This window comes from Paroedura picta, chromosome 3 (genome assembly GCF_049243985.1).
Source record: "Paroedura picta isolate Pp20150507F chromosome 3, Ppicta_v3.0, whole genome shotgun sequence".
Taxonomy (NCBI): Eukaryota; Metazoa; Chordata; class Lepidosauria; order Squamata; family Gekkonidae; genus Paroedura; species Paroedura picta.
In genome coordinates this window covers 12,057,266-12,075,355 of record NC_135371.1, presented here as the reverse complement: position 1 = coordinate 12,075,355, position 18,090 = coordinate 12,057,266, and the positions used below count along the sequence as shown (strand labels likewise).

Below are 18,090 nucleotides of genomic sequence, written 5' to 3'. Positions count from 1 at the left end.
CGTGCCCCCTCCCTTATTTGGTGGGCCCTATAACTGCCTTGCTTGTTCTCTTGTACTTTGTTATTATCAAGATCTTTGCTTAGGAAGATCTTGGTTTGCTTTAGCGTTCTGTGGACTCTGTCTAATAAAGCTCTTTTGGAATCTACAACTGGCTGTTGGATTTTGGATGCGCCTTTATCTCGGACTCCGCAGGCTGGGCTCAGCCTGATTCCTGACAATAACCACCAATCCAAACACTTGTATTCTTGCACTAATTTCTCATAAGATTTAATTTTAAACTGCATTATCCCTTCAGGGCTGAATCTGCACTTACTTTGTTCATTCCATTGTCAATCTTGTTGATTCCAGATCTATTTGAACTCGGGTCTTCCTCTCCCCCCCTCCCCATTGAAACAGAAAAGGGTTCTGCATGTGCTTAGGGAAGCTCAGAAGGGGAGGGGGAAAGCAAGCACAGCCTCTTTCTGTGTTTCCTTGAGGGGGGGAAGGATTGGAGGAGTGAAGCACAGTTGAGCCTCTTTCTTTTCTTGAAAGGTGGGGGGGAGAGGATTGCAGACAGCAGAGAAGGGAGAACGAAAATCCAAGATGCAAATCTCTATGACAGAAGTTACAGCTTCTGCTTCCCCTTTAAAGCAAGCTTGTCACCTGGGCAGCCTTGGTCAATCAGGGCTTCTCTACCACGGAGTCAGCCCTGGCCAATCAGGGCTTCTCTACCATGGAGCTCATGCTTTCTCAAATACGATTATGAAAAAATTGAGGGTTATTTCCACTCCTAAATATTCCAGGATAAATATCAAAATCACAAGATGTCATAGTCCCATTGTATAAGGCACTGGTCAGACCACAACTGGAGTACTGTGTGCAGTTCTGGAGGCCTCACTTCAAGAATGATGTGGATAAAATTGAAAGGGTACCGGGGAGAGTGACGAGGATGATCTGGGGCCAAGGGACCAAGCCCTACGAAGATAGGTTGAGGGACTTGGGAATGTTCAGCCTGGAGAAAAGGAGGTTGAGAGGGCACATGATAGCCCTCTTTAAATATTTGAAAGGTTGTCATTTGGAGGAGGGCAGGATGCTGTTCCCATTAGCTGCAGAGGAAAGGACGCGCAGTAATGGGTTTAAACTACAAGTACAACGATATAGGCTAGATATCAGGAAAAAATTTTCACAGTCAGAGTAGTTCAGCAGTGGAATAGGCTGCCTAAGGAGGTGGTGAACTCCCCCTCACTGGCAGTCTTCAAGCAAAGGTTGGATGCACACTTTTCTTGGATGCTTTAGGATGCTTAGGGCTAATCCTGCGTTGAGCAGGGGGTTGGCCTAGATGGCCTGTATGGCTCCTTCCAACTCTATGATTCTATGATTCTATGAAATGTAGGGTGACTCCGGATCAATCATGCTTGTTGCAGAGGGAAATTTTAAATCTGACAAAATCAAAATGGAAATCGCATTCAGTGGAGATGGCAGGGACTGAATCAACCTCCGTGCAGGTTGTTTGAAAGTCCCCAATTTGTTTGAAAGTCTTTATTATGTCCCTATAATGTAACCAATTAGTTTCTGTTGCTGCTTGCCCTCTGAACAGGGCTTCCTGTGGTGATAACCGTGAAGGAATTTTAGAATAAAATTTCATTTTGTACTTATTCCATACCTTGAATAAAGCAAATCTTATAACATAATGGAAAACTCGTTTATTTGCTTTCTCCTTTTTGTACCATAAGTATGCATGCCATCCAGACCTCAAGCCTGAACCTTCTAATGTTAATAATCTCTGATTTCTTACAGATATCCATTCCTTTATCCGAACCAGACTACATGCATCAAAATACATCCTTAAAATTGGTAACAACTGTCCTCCCCTCTTTGCATCACAAAGAATTTTAATTTCTATTCTCGGTTTTCTCCCTCTCCAAACAAAACTTGCCAAATCCCTCTGCCAACTTCTGTCCAAAGTTTCTCATGATTGTCCTGGAATAAACATAAGTTTGTACTAGCAACATTAATACCTAAATATTTACAATTTTTAAATATTTGGCATTCTGTTTTCCCTTCTAAACCTTTCTGACTCTCCTTATCCATATTTTTCACAATTATTTTTGGTTTTATATATTTTTAAACCAGTTACCTCTTCAGAATCCTTAAGCTTGCCTAATACCACATTTATGCAATCTAAAGGATCCTCCAGAAATCAATATTAAATCACCTGCATAAGCCCTTAGTTTAAATATCTGTTGTTTAATTTTCAGACCTGTAATATTTTTATCTTCTCTTATGAGAGTGGGCAACCTTGTAGTGTTCCCTTTGGAATATTAAATTTCTCTTTAAGCGTACCATTTACTTATTACCTCTATTTTGCAGTAAAAGTCAACTAAATTAGACATGCTTCGCATTTACTTAATTTCATGACTGTTTATTTGTAAGGGACTAGAGACAGCAGGTGGGATTGGGAAAAGAAAAAGCCCTGACCCCTCCCCCACAAAAGCCAAAAAAGAAAAATCAACACAACAAACTTCTCCCCCTGTCATAATAGATGCACAGTGATCTAGCTATCAACAATGAGCTGGTAAAACAGAACCCATTCCTGTTGCTCTTCAGTTATGTCCTTCACTACACAGCCCCTGTGGCTCAGGAAAAGGACATAATCTTCTCATGGGCTGGTGCCTTCAAGTCGGTCGCCATGTTGGTCTGAAGCAACAGAATGATCTTTGAGTCCAGTGGCACCTTTAAGGCCAACAAAGCTTCAATTCGTGCTATAATCTTGTGTGTGCATGCACACTGAAAGAAGTGTACCCGAAGACATGTGCATACACAGGAAAGGTTATACCAAAACTTTGTTGATCTTAAAGTTGCCACTGGACTCAAATGTCGTTGATGTCAAGTATCACAATAAAGCAGCTCCTTTTTGACATATCCACTTAAATAGCACATTGCACGTTTCAGACTGAATTTTATTGGATTTAAAAATCCCACAGCTTGTTGCAGATGGGGATGAAATGTGTGCAACCCTGTGGAAATAAAGGAGAAATGCTTTGGTGAGTCATCCAGGCAACCACTGTGAGTAGGATCTTGGACTTGGATTTGTTTTGAATTTCCGCCCTGCCATGAAAGTGGGTAGGTGGATGACCTTGGGCCACACTTGGTCTCACAGGGTAGTTTTGAACTGGAGTGCATTAGGAAAGAGGAGGAGGAGGGGTTTTCACTACCTGAAGGAGTACCAAAGCAGCTTATAAACTCTCCCCACAACAGACACCCTGTGACGTAGGTGGGGTTGAGAGAGATTGAAGAGAATTGCCCTGCAGAGAACCACTGTAAGAGAACTATGCCTGGCTCAAGGTGATTCAGCTGGCTACACGTGGAGGAGTGGGAAATCAAACTTGGTGCTCTAGATAAGAGTCTGCCACTCTATAACCATACTATTAACAATACTAGCAGGCACTTGGTTTCTGGGATGGTGACAAGCTGGGCTGCTTCTACACAGGGTCATTTTTTGTGGTTGTCTGGCTGCTGATTTACTTCTGTGGGCCATTCCGCACATTAAAAATATCAGCGTTAGGCCAGCACAATGGCGTAATGCTAAAAAACCCTGCGCCTCCTGGAAAGGATGGTGGCTGCTTTGCGCAGGTGCAACCTTAAGAAACTGGAGTCAACCAACTAAGAATATGCCTACATGTACACACACTCTGTGCTGCAGCAGGAGAAGAAGCTTGCTTAGTCCAGTCCCTTTATCACCTGCTTCCACCTCGCCACCGCTGCTGTTCTTTACTCTGTGCCCTGCTATCATATTGCCCCCACCGCCTCCCCCCTCCTGCACGGGACCGTAAATGAGACGGCAGTAGGTTAGTCAGAGGCACCCTCCCCCTTGCTTCTTCCAACCCACTCTTGGCAAAGGGCCTTTTTGAAAAAGTGAGTTTGGCTGATGGGGCTCTTGATGGACGCCTGGAGTGGGAAGCCCACTCCTACTGTGGGGAGCCCTTCTGCCACAGGTTTGGCTACTCCTGTCGTAGCTGTGCTTTGCTAGGGCCCGACAAATCCTTCACATTGGCTCTGGTGACAGTCAATACGGTTCAAAACCGCCATGAATGGGAAAAATGAGTTTTATGAGCCTTCCCCTTGGGGCCATTCTGCCAGTCTAAAATGGCCCTGGAAACTATTGGGAAACCTTATGGATAAAACTGGCCTCCACGTTTATCAATGGGCTACATGTGATATACTCACACGCTTGGATCCACCTGTGAACCGTTTACCCAGGTCCAGTTTTCCGAAGAATAATTAAGTCCAATCCAGACACCAGCATCCTGTGCGAACTCCTGCTAAGAAGATCAGAAATTTTGTCATTCTTAATTTCTTCTTCTATAGGACTGGCAATTGCCTGGGGGAGGGAATGCCAGCTCTTTCATAGAGTCTTCATGGGCTGTTATCTAATGCCATGCCATGAAAAACTTCAGCGCTGATTTCCACTCTTTAATCCTCTATTAAAACAGAGATAACATTCTTCTCCAGGTCTGATGGCAACTCTAATCCAGTTTCTTAGAAGGGTGCTTTGTTCAATAGATCTTGGATGATGCTAGTCTTAAGAACAGATTCGACTTGGAGTTCAGGTTGCCAACCTGTTTCTGGGATCTGTAGGAGTATGCTGGTATACAGGAAAGCCAGCTTGGTGTATTGGTTAGGAGTGGTGGCTTCTAATTTAGAGAGCCAGATTTGATTCTCTGCTCCTTCACATGCAGCCAGCTGGGTGACCTTGGGCCAGTCACAATCCTGTTAGAGCTGTTCTCTCAGAGCCCTCTCAGCCCAACTCCCTCACAGGGTCTCTGTGGTGGGGACTGGAAAGGGAAGGTGATTGCAAGCCCCTTTGAGACTCCTTCGGGTAGTGAAAAGTGGGGTATACAATCAACTCTTCTTCTAAACTTCACAGTAGTTTTCCATGCTGTTAACTTTCATATCTTTGTGGTCTGCTTGAAACACCAGCATTGGCCTTACAGTGGTTCTATTCCTGCCTGTCTCGCCAGTATCAGAGGGCAGTGGTGCCAACTGGTCTAATTTTCTCTCTCTCTCTAGCCAGTGAGAAACAGTGGTTAGATGGTGACTAGGCACATGCACTGAATAAAAAGTCGGTAATTTTTTAATAGTAGAGCCTCTTGTGGCGCAGAGTGGGAAGGCAGCCATCTGAAAGCTCTACCCATGAGGCTGGGAGTTCGATCCCAGCAGCCGGTTCAAGGTCAACTCAGCCTTCCATCCTTCCGAGGTCGGTAAAATGAGGACCCAGCTTGCTGGGGGGTAAACGGTAATGACTAGGGAAGGCACTGGCAAACCACCCCATATTGAGTCTGCCATGAAAACGCTAGAGGGCGTCACCCCAAGGGTCAGACATGACCCGGTGCTTGCACAGGGGATACCTTTACCTTTACCTTTTAATTTTTAAATTACAGGCTATCTACGCACCTACAAAACTCCTATGACAGATTGCTGTGGTACAATTAGGTTCTCTGTTAGTGGGAAACTATGATTTTAGGTGCTCTTTCCTCAGGCTTTATATATCAGCACTCCCACTACTAGGTAAGCCCTGGTCACTATTTGCTGCTATAGAAACTGAGAAGCAAAAGATGGGATAGAATCCCATCATTCCACAGGAAGAGGGAATTGTTCTTTTTGTTGTAATACCAAAAAAGAAAGCCATGCTGCTTTTGAAGTCAGTTATGCAATTATATTGGGAACAAATATAATAACAAAACTCCCCGAGCTGCAAGGGAGGGCAGTATAAAAATGTAATAAACAAACAAAATAAAATATACCATAAAAAGGATATTTATGTTCAGATGTAACAATTTACTAGAGCCCAAATAAGTTCCTTTAAAGCCCTAAATGGTCTGGGGCTGATATAACTACATTGAGCATTGAGGTCATCTGACCCAAACCTGTTGAGGATCCCTGGCCCAAAAGAGGTGAGACTGGCCTTGACCCAGGCCAGGGCCTTTTTGGGTTGGACTCTGCCAAAGGAAACTGGGACCCTGTGGGACCTTGAACAGTTCCAGAGGGCCTGCAAGACAAAGCTGTTCCACCAGGCCTATGGCTGAGGCGCAAATAGAACATCAAAAACAATTGTCCTGACTGCTGAAAACAGAAGGGAGACCTGCCTCCCCAAGAAAGAGGTAGAATCCACCCACCCCCATTTTTGTTGAAATATAAATGCTTTAGCATTAATATGAGTTCTTAAGAAACTGATTGTTTTAACTTATGGTATTACCTGCCCTGTACTATTAGGAAAGGTGGGATACAAAAATAAAGATGGTGATCATAGTCTGTTGTTTAGGCAGAATTTTTGAAAAGGGTAATGATCTGATTGGAGCCCAGTTAATGCACAAGAAACATCTGATCAAGGGATGCATTTTTGTAATTTATATTGTATTCTCCCCTCCTTTGATGTTTAATCCTCAGCGTTCTTCTTACCATTTCTTTCAAGTCCGGTTCCACAAGCATCTGAGCTCGCTTACTGACACAGTCATTGTAGGCCCAGAGCCATTCCCTTTTTTCTTTTGAGAGCCAATAGCACTGCCCCTTTTGTAACACCCAGTTGACGGGACAGAGTTGGCACTTGGAGTCCCCTGGAAGGAGAAGCAGAAAATGATGGTTCCTTAGGCAGTGTGGCCAGATGTCTGCTCATCTCCTACATTTCAAGCCTTTTCAGCGTCCCTCTGACTCTCTCCCTGCTCTGCGCTTTCTCATACGTGATTGGCCTTTGGATCTGTCACTCTCTCCAGGCCTTCCCCAAATTGTGCCTAGAACAGCCTTTCCCCCACCCCATATACATTAGTTTAATTGAAGAGTCTTCCTTAAATTCCCTTCCGAATATCCACTTCTTCAAAAAATGCTTTCCTAAATTATTTGAAGAACTATTTACTGGTAAAAGTTTGAATCCAGTGGCACCTTTAAAAACCAACAAACATATACCAGGAATTAAACTTTGTTGGTCCAAAAGTGCCCCGGGACTCAAACTTTGCTCTGTTGCTTCAGACCCAAACAGCTACCCACCTGAATCTTTACTGGTAACTGAGCCTCCTGCAGGAGTTTTATAAAGTAGTTTATTCTTGTTAACGATGGTGGGCCAATTTAACCTGCAGTGGCCACAATTCCTTCACTTGGTTTTTATAGATCACTTTGATCATGAAGAAAAAGAAGAATAGTTAGATTTCATACCCTGATTTTCACTAACTGAAGGAGTCTCTAAGACTGTTTCTGCACTGGGAACTTCACTGCCCCAGCTCCCGTGCAGGAGCACAAATTGGGGGCAGATGAGGTGCACCAGGCCAAATGCTCCCCCATGTGGGTGCAGGAAGAGGTAGGGCAACCTGCCATGACTAAAACACCAGCCTGCAGCCTGGCATGAAGCCTCCAGTGCATAAATGGTCTAGGTGGCTTACAAATAACTTTCCTTCTTCTCCCCACAACAGACAGAGGTAGGTGAGACAGCGCGAGCTCTGAGAGAACCGGGGGCTCCCTGGCCAGCGGCCTCACGCGGCAAGAGGCGCTTCGCGGTATGCGCGGCCTGCAGTTGCTCCCTTTTCGCCAGGGCGGGAATCGGTGAGGCCAATCGGCAGGCGCTTTGCGCCTGACGATTGGCTCCACCGATGGTCTGTCCAGAGGTAGGGGCCAATCTGCACCCTTCCTCATCCCGGACAGAGCCCGCCCTAACTCCTCCCCCTAAGCCCTTACAGCTTTATTTAGTCCGCAGCGACCACGGCGCCGCGGGCTGTGTTAAGATAATCCCTTTATTTTATTTTCCATCTGATGAATTATGAGAGGTGTGCCTTCACTCACAATATTTTACATTAATTTGAATACTGAACAAAGAGCTCACTTGGGTTGCCATCTCCGGGTGAGGTATGCAGCACGCCTGTAATTACAACTGATCTCCATACTACAGAGCTCAGTACCTCTGCAGAAAATGGCTGTTTTAGAGCAGCGGTCCACAACCTTTTGGCTGCCACGGACCGCTGCTCTGGAGTGTGGGGAGAGGGCGGCCAGGGGGCCCGCGCATGCACGGCAGCCCCAACACAAACGCGCGTGCGCGGCAGTCTGCACATGCGCGTTTGTGCCGCTGCCATGCCGGCGGCCGCAGCTCCCCTCCCGGCCCCTCCGGGCCGCGAGCAAATCGGCCGCCAAAGCGGCCGATTAGCTTGCGGCTCGGCAAGCTTCTCTCCCCCCCCCCCAAACAAGAAGTTTGCCGGGCCGCGAGCTAATCGGCCGCTTTGGCGACCAATTTGCTCACGGCCTGGCGAGCTTCTCGCTTCGGGGGGGGAGGGAAGAAGGAGCCGCGGCCCGGCGCCAAGGCCTTTGTGGCCCAGCACCGGGCCACGGCCCGCGGGTTGGGGATCACTGTTTTAGAGGGTGGACTCTATATGGTACTGAATCCCATTGAGGTCTCCCCTGTCCCCAAATCCCCTCCTTGTTAGGCTTCACCCCCAAATCTCCAGGAATGTCCCATTGTGAAGTTGGCAACCCTGGCTCTGCCTCCTAGCAAAAGAATTGCAGGAATCCCAGGTGAAGCAACAGCCTTAAAGAGAATCCTTTCCTGACAAACTAGGAAAAATGAGATTTGTCACAAATGCCATATCCCACCTTTCTTTGCAATGGGGAAACCCAGTGGCTTGCATTGTTCATTCATTCATTCATTCATTCATTCATTCATTCATTCATTCATTCATTCATTCATTCATTCATTCATTCATTTGATTTTTATCCCACCACTCCCAGCATCACTGGGCCCATGAAATAGGTTAGGCTGAGAATATGTGCTTGGCCCAGGATTGCCCAGCAACTTTCCATGGTAAACTGGGGACTGGAACCTGGGCCTCCCAGACAGACACCCTACCCATTATACTACACAGGCTCTGAGAACTCATGGAGACTCTTAATCCGGTTTTGATTTGTATAGGGGGGATATTTTCCACCTTCCCTGTCTACACTCTTCAACGGGGATACAATATGGCTTGCATCTCTGCCTTTCCCTCCATTTTCTCTTTACATTAACCCTGTGAGGTAGAACTGACTGAGATGTAGAAGTGATTTGTGAATAGTGATTTGTTTATGTTCAAATGGGTAGCCGTGTTGGTTTGAAGTAGCACAATAAATCTTTGTTGGTCTTAAAGGTGCTACAGGACTCTGATTTGTTTGTTTGTTTGTTTGTTTATTGTATTTCTATAATGTCCTCCCTGAAGGCTTAGGGAAGTTTACAGGAAACAACAAAATAGTACAGGTAACATCATTCAAGTAACAGGAAGATGGTAACAATAACAATAACATTAACATAATAACAATAACAACGATAGCATTAAAGGAAGATGAGACTGCAAAGAGCCTTAGCTCAACTTGTACTGAGACCCAGGGGTTGAGCAGATTTGTAATAGTCATGGTAGGAGGGGGGGCTTGGGGGCCAATTGGAAGCGATGGACAGGTCAACCTCAACCAAACGCCTGGTGGAGGAGCTCCCTTTTGCAGGCCCTGTGGAACTGCTTTAGTTCCGTCAGGGCCCTGATCTCCTGTGGGAGCTCGTTCCACCAGGTGGGGGCCATAATGGAAAAGGCTCTGGCCCTGGTTGAGGTCAAGCGGGCTTCCTTGGGGCCAGGGACCACCAGGAGGTTGGAGGAGATAGAGCTCAAGGCTCTTTGAGGGGTGAGGGCGGAGAGGCAATCCCTCAGGTATACTGGGCCCAGACCGCGTATGGCTTTAGAGGTGATAACCAAAACCTTAAGCCTGATCCGGAATTCAACTGGGAGCCAGCGCAGCTGCTGGAGGATGGGCTGGATGTGGGACCTCCGAGGTGTTGCTGTGAGGATCCTGGCAGCTGCATTCTGGACTAATTGCAGTTTCTGGATCAAGGATAAGGGCAGGCCCTTATGTTGCCCCTTGTAAAGTTTGTCCCTTTACAAGGGGCAACATAGCTCATAAGCTCTTCATGGAGGAAAATGCTGGGGGGGGGGTATTTGAACTGGAATATAAAAACCTCATGGAGGGAGATGATTAAGTATTCTTCTCCCTATAATTTCCATCCAAAGCTTTTTTCCATCAATGAAGCAGCTATTTGTTTCAAATACAGATGACCATATAATTTGTACTTCTGCCCTGAAAGACAACGGCTTCAAAATTACCTTCTATGCTGATGTTAAGAGCTTCACAAACAAACCACCGTAATTGAGTCAGGTTGAATTTCTGGCCTGTGCAATTGGAGGGAACTTCAAAGACACCAGCTTTCTCTTGGTTTTTCATAGGTTGCTTAACCTGAAAAACTTTAAAAAACATTTCTATTTAGGTCTACAATCTCCAGATGGTGTGTGTGTAGGGGCTTTGGCACTGTCCAATGTATTTTCAGATGCCTAATGGTTTCTTGGAGCCTCTGGTGGTGCAGAGTGGTAAGGCAGCCATCTGACAGCTTTGCCCATGAGGCTGGGAGTTCAATCCCAGCAGCTGGCTCAAGGTTGACTCAGCCTTCCATCCTTTTGAGGTCGGTGAAATGAGTACCCAGCTTGCTGGGGGGTAAACGGTAATGACTGGGGAAGGCACTGGCAAACCACCCCGTATTGAGTCTGCCATGAAAACGCTGGAGGGCGTCACCCCAAGGGTCAGACATGACCCGGTGCTTGCACAGGGGATACCTTTACCTTTACCTTTAATGGTTTCTTGAGTTTTGGGGATAAAATCCAAAGTGACTTGGGTGGAACAATAGAAAAGGAATTTTCGAATGACACAGAATCAACTAACTGACTAGCAAGTCGGCAGTATTATCTTTGACAAGTATGTCACAGCCAGGAACCCTCAGCTTGGCCATCAGCATAGACTTTCTCATGCATTTGGGCTTGGAAATGGGTCCTTGAGGCCAAGCAGGAATCCAGTCTTTCCCATCTTTCCCACTGAAGAATAAAACCAAATAGCATCCCTTCACCAATATAATGTGTTGGTCCCAGCTGTTAAAAATGTAGATGTAGATCAGTGGTTCTCAACCTTCCTGATGCCGCGACCCTTTAATACAGTTCCTCCTGTGGTGGTGACCCCCCCAACCATAAAATCATGCGAGTGTTCTTTCACGGAAATTAAACCAAAATTGACCAAGGGTGTGAAGATCCGTTGTTCATGATTGCATATAAATTGTTTTTTTTTCCCCAGGGTTTCTCAGTTCAGGAGGGCCTCTTGTCCCACCATGCTGATCTCACTCTTTTCCGCTGCTCCAGACAGATGAACGCTTTCTCAATCTACCCCGCAAGGCTGTTGTGTGGATGGCACCTGCCCCGGCCCAGCTGCTTGCCCTGCCACGACCCCTGTGAAAGGGCCATTCGACTCCCAAAGGTTGAGAACCCCCAGGTTGAGAACCACTGATGTAGAGGGTGAATGAGGTTAACATATGTGGTGAGACAAAAAACCAATATCCCTATTGAGTTCTGGGAAGCCCATTGTTCTGAATGTTGTAATTCCTTGCAACACAGCAATATTTCTCTTTCCAGCCTGTTCTTGAAATTCCTTTGTAATAAAACAGCTGCTTTGAGGTAGAGTCCATATATCCATGGTGATGGTGCTTATGCCTGGTTCACAAATTGTTCTAAAATGGATGTTCAGACTCAGGTTTTGTTTCTGTACTTGTAAGTATGGTTTTGGTGGATTTCTTTGACATTATGTGCTATTGTACAGTTATATATATATTTCCAAGTTAAGGGAAGCTCAGTAGTGAAAACTTAGGCTTACCAACACCAGTTAAATATATGCATTTGGCTTGATACAAAAATTTTAACTACCAGAATCTAGCCTGGCTTCATTTCCTTTCACCTCACTACAAAGAGATATTTGTAGCAGTTTTAATAACAGATTAACAGGAAGTCATTTACCAGTTTTTAGTGCGATTCTCTGAATTGAATAATTGCAGCAGCTTACTGTTAAGATCAATTACAAGGAGAATCCTGCCCCATCCAGAATAAGTAACATCTTTAACTCCATGTAGAAGAAGAAGAAGAAGAGTTGGTTCTTATATGCCGCTTTTCCCTACCCGAAGGAGGCTCAAAGCGGCTTACAGTCGCCTTCCCATTCCTCTCCCCACAACAGACACCCTGTGGGATGGGCGAGGCCGAGAGAGCCCTGATATCACTGCCCGGTCAGAACAATTTTATCAGTGCCGTGGCGAGCCCAAGGTCACCCAGCTGGATGCATGTGGGGGAGCCCAGAATTGAACCTGGCATGCCAGATTAGAAGTCCGCACTCCTAACCACTACACCAAACTGGCTCTCCATGTAGGGATTAAGCTTCAGTTTATTAGCCTGCATCCACTCCAAAGCCACCTTCAGGGTTTCCAAAACCTTTCTTTACTCACCCAATAGGAACACACCCACCAACAGGATGACATTCCCGGTCCATCCAATCCATAGAGCAATCTTTTGGCAGCAGGATGAATCTGTAAATAAATGGCAGTTGATCTAGCGCAAAGAGATACAACCCAGATTCTAAATCATAGCATTCTACATTAATGTACAGGCATTGTTCTTTTAATAACATTTATGGTTTAGCTTTCTTTTTTCCTTAATTCTGTGGCTAAGAATATTAAGTCTCGGTGAGAAAGGATGTAAGTAAGTAAGTAAGTAAGTAAATAAATAAATAAATAAATAAATAAATATGTATCCTCTAAATGTTCAACTAAAACCCCACTACCTTTAACAAAGAACTGGGCAAGAGAAATTTGCTTTCACTGTGCAATGCAGTTTTCACATGTGCATGTGCACCACCTTTCTGTATCTCACATCTAAATATAAAATTAACAGTGCTGGAAGCAGCTGACAGGCCAGCTTGAGAGCCAGTTTGGTGTAGTGGTTAGGAGTGCGGACTTCTAATCTGGTGATTCTGCACTCTCCCACATACAGCCTATCCTTGGGCTCGCCACAGCCCTGATGAAGCTGTTCTGACTGAGCAGCAATATCAGGGCTCTCCCAGCCTTACCTCCCTCACAGGGTGTCTGTTGTGGGGAGAGGAAAGGGAAGGTGGCTGTATGCCGTTTTGAGCCTCCTTCGGGTAGGGGAAAGCGGCATATAAGAACCAACTCTTCTTCTTCTTCAGTAATCTCAGGGCTCTCCCAGCCTCACCTCCCTCACAGGGTGCCTGTTGTGGGGAGAGGAAAGGGAAGGCGACTGTAAGCCGCTTTGAGACTCCTTCGGGTAGAGAACAGTGGCATATAAGAACCAACTCTTCTTCTTCTTCAGTAATCTCAGGGCTCTCTCAGCCTCACCTCCCTCACAGGGTGCCTGTTGTGGGGAGAGGAAAGGGAAGGCAACTGTAAGCCGCTTTGAGACTCCTTCGGGTAGAGAACAGCGGCATATAAGAACCAACTCCTCCTCCTCCTCCAATTAGAACAGCTCCAGAGCAGAAAAATGGAAATTAATGAAATAACTTTGCCTAAAAAGTGCTGAGCCTCATCCAGTCAGGATTCTTAATATGGTCTGAGGAAATTATGGCATTGAAGACATGCACAGTTTCAAAAACTAGGCATATAACCCACACATGCGCTTTGAATTCCTGCTTTGCCAGAGCTTATGGCCAATCATATTGCCACAAAGTTATGCTATTACTTTGACCAAATAAGAGCATACAGAAATAGAAGAGTATAAATATTCATGATGTAGAAGAGCCATGGAATATGACCTGTGGCTCTGTTCTTCCTTTGCTAGCAAAATTAAGTGCTTTCTTTTCATGCTTCCAATCTCAGCTTGGTGTAAATGATTGGTGCATTACACTGAGAGACTCCTTTAGAGCTAACAATAGTAATCATAGCAACAACCCCCCTCCTAAAAAAAAAATGAACACAATTTGCTAAATTGCCACAGGAACAAATTATCTATTACAAACTAGTCACTCCAGTTCTGCAAGATTCTGAGGCTCAATCCAAACTCTTGGGACTGTACTCTTATAGTTCAGTATTGCAGAAATTGTTGCAATGAATTACATGAGCCAGTCTTGAAGAATTGAGTGTCCGTTCCACTTTAAAGCTAAGCAACAGCAAAGGGCCGGGAAGTTAAAAAGCAGCCAGTGAATCTGCAGCATGTGGTCCCACCTTTCTGCATCAAGCAAATTAAAACAGCCTGGGGAAAGCAGTAGGGTAATCTTGCATGATGAGCCCCTGTTCTAGTTGTCAAAGGGCAAGCTCTAACTTCGTGCTGCCAGATCCTGACACTGGGATATGAACTTGGGAGGATAGGTCTACCAGTGGCTATCAGCCATGGTGAATAGCCCAAATACAGTGGGCACTAGCGGGCAGGCGGCTGGATGCAGAAGGGCCCCCCTTCTCCCCCACCCCTCTCCCCCCGAGGCCCCAGCTTCCCCCCTCCCTCCCTCCGGCTTCCAGCTTTGGCGCGGCGAAAGGAGCAGGGCCGCCGCGTCTCTGACGCGGCGGGCCTGCTCCTTTCCCAGCACAGAAGCCTTCCCCCGCTGATGTCCTGGCTTTGGCAGCGGCTCCTTTCCCAGCAGCTAAGGATCTTCCCCCAGTCCCCTCACCTCCCGGACTGACAATCGGAGGGGCCAACCAGGACCTGCTTCGCGGCTCTTGATTGGCCCCTTCAAGTTTTTATTCCGGACTTGCCCCGCCCCTTTTCCCTCCCACATTGCCCTTACTGCTTTATTACTATTGCTCCCATGGAGCGGTTTACAGATGTTATTACAGATATGAGGATACTGCATCTATTATTTTGGTGTTTTTAATCCCAACCGATTTTTAAAGTTTCATAATGTGGGGCTTTTCACAGGTCCCAGTCTCTGGATTTAAGTATCTAAAGATCTGACTATGCTGAGAAAGAGAAATGTCGATTACCCTTGGCATTTGTATGGGCCATTCCGCAAAATGGCCGATGTTGCTAAATGTTTGCAGTATGCAGAAGCGCTATATTTAATAGTGGAATTTTGTTCCACCTTCAATTCTAGTGGAATATTGAAGTCCCAGTAGCGGTCTATTCATTCCCCACAAGTTTCCGGTCTTGCCGGAATTGCAACAAAGGAGGCAATATTGTTCCGCGCTTCTTCCCGCCCCTGCCCATCAATCAAACAGAACAGCCAATGAACTGTTGTGTTTGTGCTCCCGAAAAGCCCCTTTCCCTTTAAAAACTTTTTAAAAAACCCAAAAACACCAGTAGCAATGAATATTTGTTCATTCAATGTCTCAGAAAGACTGTTTTCGCTGATGTAGGAGCTGGCGTTTAATCATTTACACGCTCTTCAAGTAAAAAAAAATCCCCCCCCCGATGGGTGCAATTTCTGGCCAAAATTAGGGGCAGTGTCGAACAGGGAGCTGCATTGTGCTCAGAAACATTAAAGACAATTGCAGAAGGGAGTTTTTTTTTTTTTTTTTTTACTGTTAAGCACTTCTGTGGAGGGACTTCAGCTGAAGAAGCCTAGCTTATTTGTTGCTTTCGCCGGTTTAAGTGGGGGGGAAATGGCGATTGCGTCTTCGGAAGCTCGTGGGCGAGAGCTAGGTGACATCCCTCAGAATCTTTACTAAATGTTGAACAGCATTTGTGATAATACAGGGCTTGCAGTAGACTACAAGAAGGTTCCAAAGGGGCTAAACTACAAAAAGCTTGTACCTTGAGTACAACTTTGCTGGTCTTAAAGGTGCTACTGGATTCAAATTTTGTTCCAATTATCATTCTCTTTTTGTTTGGCAAGACCAATTTGCCTTCTTTCGTTTCCAACAAAACTCCCAGATGCTCCAAGCACTGGGTAGGAACCATGGAACTCTTTTCCAGATTGACTAGAAATCCGAATTCCTTCAGAGTGGTAATCACTCTCTCTCTCTGTGATGTTGATTCCTGAGCTGATGACGCTCGGATCAAGAGGTCGTCCAAAAACGGATGTATTAACACGCCTGACTGGCGTAATGCCACAATTGGAATCACCATCAATTTTGTGAATACCCGAGGTGCAGTTGTGAGACCAAATGGTAGTGCTTGAAACTGGTAAACCGCCCTGAGCCCCCGGGGAGGGCGGTATATAAATATAATAAATAAATAAATGTTCTCATTAGACGGAACATTTGAGTGCCATTCTAGGTAGCTTGTCAATAGTTCCGTGAGCTCCTTTTCAGAACCTGTCCCTGTCACCAAACTCCACCATCCCATCGGGTTTAGATTGTAATTCTATTAATTACATCAAGGAGCAAATAATTAATTAATCAAGGAGCACATAAAAACAACAAGTGTCATATAGCAGTGCATCATTCTACGTCTATGAAAGTCTTGCCTAATCTTTTCCTGTCTGGTTCAATGTGGGGGGTGGGTAAATTTGCAGAATGGTTTCAGAGGGTAAGCCACGTTGGTCTGCAACAGAAGAGTGAGATTCATGTCCAGTTGTAGCAACAAAATTTCTGAGGTATTTGCTTTTGAGAATCAAAGTCCCCTGGTATCTAACAGGGTGCTTCTCATGTCTCAAAAGCTTTTACCCTGAAAAATGTTGCAGGATACTTAGGAAGGGATCTGACAACTGAATTACTCCTCCCCCCTTTAGTATTTTCTTCCAACATTTCCCTCTCGTAGTTTAAGTGGCTGAGCACCAAAGATTGTGAGTTCATTCCACACAGCCAACATGCATGGGTTTGCGTCTCTCGAATAGTAGATGCCATTTAGCAAACCCATTCTGAAATGCAAGCAACATAATGTGGTATGGACAGATCTGTTCCTCGAAGAAAACAGGAGTAAGAAAAAATCCCACCCCACATGGCCAAAATTTGGGGTTTACCAAAAGTAGTTTGTTTTCTCTTGGTCATTATGTCTTATCTATGCTTAGTAAGTTTTGGCAAATGGTTGTCCTTTCTCCCTCTGGATGAAATATCACCTATTTAATCTCCCTTCCCCCTTTTTTTAGGATTGTCAACGGCATTTGTTAGCTGAGGAAGGAATTTGAATGAATGAATGGTCTCCAGTTGCAAAATTTGAGAGAAGTTTCAGGATTTAGAAAGCAAGACAGTCCACTGCGCCCTATTAAACCTATCTCCTTGAAATCTTTTCTAGCTCTCAGCATCTTCTCTTAAATCATAGAATCATAGAGTTGGAAGGGGCCATGCAAGCCATCTAGTCCAACCCCCTGCTCAACGCAGGATCAGCCCTAAGCATCCTAAAGCAAATGTGGTGGCAGGAATCATTTACATGCCAAGGTACTAAAAGGGCACTTCTGGATCATTAGCATCCACATTCACACACAATGGGTGAACATTTTACCAGTTCAGCTTTATCTTAAAGGATTTCGCTCCCCACTGACCTGCCCTCCTTTGTGTTGTGGTTAATAGCGATGAAGCCAGCCCACAGTTCAATGAAAATCTTGAACCATATTAAAACTTACTGAACCCTCGAGATGGACGCGGCAACCTTGCATAAGAAGTTCCAGGATGGAGGCTGAGGTCGGCATAGACAATTTCATCCGCCATGCTGTAGGCTGCAGACACCAGCGTGCGACTGTGCACGGCAAGGGGCAGCCGGCTGCTGCTAGCAGGAGGATATAAATCAGGCTGACCAACCAATGCAGTTCATAGTCAGGAAGTGATATTGTCACGGAGCTGAACTCAAGAGAGAATGAACTCACCAGCTTTCAAAAGACTGGAGCAGATTGTTCCTCTTTCCTCCACTAAAACAAAAAAATGATACCAGATTTTAACCTGAGCTGTATAGAACCCCAGTTAAATAAGACACATGATGTTCTTTTTCCTTGGAATGAAAGTGCAGCAACAAAATTCATCTGTCAAAGTTTTGATCTATATCCAGAGATGTGAAGGAGGGCAGAAAGGTCTGGGATAGGGCTGTCAGCTCTGGGTTGGGAAAACCTGGAAATTTGGGGGCGGGACCTGGGCACAGCAGGGATTGGGTAGGGGGCAGACCTCAGTTGGGAATGATGTCACAGAACCCGCCCTCCCAAGCAGCCATTTTCTCCAGGGAACTGTTTTTGGTTGTCTGGAGAGCAATTGTAATAGCGGAAGTTCTCCAGATGCCACCTGGAGGTTGACAATACTAGCCTGGCACAACATATTCTTTATGGCAATGTAGGTCATTAACCAATGAAGTTCTCTAGTTTTCTCATGTTTTCCTTGCCATGTGC

At 45.5% G+C, this 18,090-nt stretch overlaps 1 long non-coding RNA gene across 2 annotated transcripts; it reads right to left on the bottom strand.

Annotated features, from left to right (window-relative positions):
* Positions 1 to 1,612: 1,612 nt before the first annotated feature.
* LOC143831531 (uncharacterized) lies at positions 1,613 to 17,473 on the bottom strand. 2 transcript variants are annotated; one of them, XR_013228909.1, is made up of 6 exons: positions 17,341 to 17,473; positions 12,341 to 12,421; positions 10,137 to 10,274; positions 6,439 to 6,593; positions 4,207 to 4,298; positions 1,613 to 2,996 (listed from the first exon to the last, which is right to left on the bottom strand). It is a non-coding gene; the product is annotated as an uncharacterized LOC143831531 (long non-coding RNA). The 2 variants fall into 2 exon arrangements; XR_013228908.1 differs by having other exon boundaries at positions 1,614 to 2,996; positions 4,207 to 4,301.
* Between the last annotated feature and the right edge of the window lie 617 nt (positions 17,474 to 18,090).